We start from the raw sequence: 3,025 nt of genomic DNA, 5'->3' as shown, positions 1-3,025 counted from the left end.
TATGTTCGGTAATTTTAAACGGGAAAGTGGCAAAGTTTATAATACGGTTTGGGTCAATTTACACGAATTTTAAAAACAAATTAAACATTTGGCAATAAATGACGACATACCTCGAGTAAAGACCGTAAAGTTAGACATTGAGATAAAGGTTGTTATTTTATTATCTTTTCACCGTCTGTCGTTGGTAAATTTATGAACTTGTAACGCTACAATCCGGAGTTCGATTCTGCGTATTGGATCGCGCATAGCTAGCCCAGTATATAGGTTTCTGCTGACACCAATAAGTTTTTGATTAGAATGTATTGCAGTAAAATCTGATATCGTGGAAAATGAACCAAAGGAAATGCAGTTCATACTGATTTAAAATATACATGAGTGTGTGTGTGTTTTCTTATAGCAAAGCCACGTTGGGCTATCTGCTGAGCCCACCGAGGGGGATCGAACCCCTGATTTTAGCGTTGTAAATCCGTAAGCTTACCGCTGTCCTAGCGGGGGCCAAATATACATGAATAATTCGTGGAAGAGCAGAAGAACCATTAGAGACAATAATTCTCTTCAATTCTATTCTAAAAACATTTTAGTGTACGATAAATATTACAGTATTACTTCATATAATACCCAAGAAGACAATTTAGTGCTTTTCACTAATTTTGTTATCTTTAGACATAAATAACATTCCCTAACCCCTACCTCGATGACTCAACGGTAAATTTGCAATTTATAGGCTAACATTAAAAATCGTGTTTCAATATCCACAGTGGCTATAGCACAGATATACCTTTATAAAGTTCAATTGAATGGAATACATTATAACTTTATTTTGACATTTTTTTGACGTTTCGTATGTAGGTAGTGTGTTGCCATCGAAAACTGATTGCCTTTGGGAAAGAAATATAACAGCTCTTTCTTATGCAAAACGACGCTGGTGGGACAAAGCTAAGATTCAATTCCCCACAGTGGACATAGTAGATAGTCCAATGTGATTTTACTCTATAACAAACCGATAACAAATATTTATTCTCTAGGATCATAAAGATGCATTCATATCGAAAATTTACAATTTTTGAGACTAACTTATTATTTGTATTTAATGCAGATGGAAACAAAGTAATATGGATCAATTTAGGGTACCAAGACGATGCAGAAAGAGACCTGCAGCAAGTCGTACACAAACTGTGATATGGAAAATGCGTCATTTTGTAAGAAGTGAAAATTTACGGACACAAAGGTCAGTGAAAAAATCTGTCCACGTGATTCAGGCAACAGAAGGAACAAAATAACGAACAGTCTGTGTCTGGAAAAGCAACACATGTGACATGTTTACAAGCTGCTTCCATGACAGATTAGTTAAAATGAAGAATATTTAAATCAGCTGAAGAATGAAATGGGCATTCTAAGATAGGAAAGACAGGTTACTGGACACAGCGCTTATGGATTTCTGCACGATCATATTATTGAAAGAGGTGCTGAAAAAATATTGTCTTAGTAAGATAGAAGGATTGTGGAAAAAAAATGAGACTTACGACAGGATCTCTCGTAATGGAAATTACGATGTTTATTGTTAAGATGTATGGTCATCAGATAAAGCATGACCAGACGTGGCGACATGGTCTGTAACGACGTGATGAGTCTCCAAATTTGTTTTAATATAATGAACTCAACCTTTGTACTGCAATTAATCAAACGTATTACTCATGAGATTCCCCATATGTTTTACACAGAAACTGAATCTTTTTACCAAATTCTGGCCACTTCTTCACATCGAATGTTGTGAGCAGTGCAAAACAACTCATTAATTTGATATTTAAGGAAGATCTTGCAAAATCCTACTACAGTCTGCCCGTGTTCTGTTTATAAGATTATCGGACTAGGAATCAGAGGGTCTTGAGACGTGTTGGTACTCACAACTTGTTTACCGTTTGGTTTGCTTGTTTGTTTTGAACTTCGCTCAAAGCTATATGAGGGCTATCTGCTCTAGCCGTCCCTAATTTAGCAGTGTAAGACTAGAGGGAAGGCAGCTAGTTATCACCACCCACCGCTAACTCTTGGGCTACTCTTTTACCAACGAATAATGGGATTGACCGTCATATTATAACGCACCCACGGCTGAGAGGACGAGCATGTTTGGTGTGACGGGGATTCGGACTCACGACCTTCAAGTTATTAGTCGAGTATCCTAACCACCTGGCCATGCTGGATCTTGCTTGTTTGAAATTAAATAATACAAAACTAAACAATGAGCTACTTATACTCTGCCCACCAAGCGTATCGAAACTTTTTCCAAACATTGTAAGTCCACACACATGCCACTATGCCCATGGGAAGCTGGTATCCACCACACGATTCGTACCTCAAGGTGTGAGTCCGACATACAGTTATTGGTCAGTTTTGCCATTCAATTAAGAGTAGATTCCTCAGGCAGTGGGCGCTGCTGGCTGGTTCTCTTTTATCTTGTAAAGCCACATCTGATCCGTAAAGGTCTCTCACCTGGCCGTGTAATCCAGTGTCTGTAAAAAGAGTCATTCAGGTGAACAAATAAGCAACGAATTTGGTATTAATTATTTTGGAAAAACTGCTAAGGCTATATGTTGCTGTTCCTAATTTGAGACTACTGGTTACAGGAGAAAGAGCCATTCAACTTTGTCACCCGCCGTCCGTTCTAAGTCATTGACTCTCACTCTTATAACGCAACTACAGCGAGTAATTTTTGTGGTGTCCGGAGGTCTATAACAGGGTAAAATATACCACATTTTCTTCCAGTAACAGTATCGGTTTAAAAAATCTCTTTAATCGATGCTATAGGTCTAACACTTTACAACCACACCAAGCGTGAGTTATGGTACCCGGTAATACGATGATAACTTGCCTATTTTCAAGAGTGGACTACATGTTAACCGCTGGTGGGACACGAGTATATAGTTCTAGAATGTTCTATGTGTTTATACATTAAGACTGGATCGCTGTGATTATGTTTGTATTACTAGCAAATTTTTGAGAAAATATATTATCCATGAAGAGAAGATAT

Source organism: Tachypleus tridentatus, chromosome 12, assembly GCF_004210375.1.
Source record: "Tachypleus tridentatus isolate NWPU-2018 chromosome 12, ASM421037v1, whole genome shotgun sequence".
Taxonomy (NCBI): Eukaryota; Metazoa; Arthropoda; class Merostomata; order Xiphosura; family Limulidae; genus Tachypleus; species Tachypleus tridentatus.
This window is presented reverse-complemented; position numbering follows the sequence as displayed.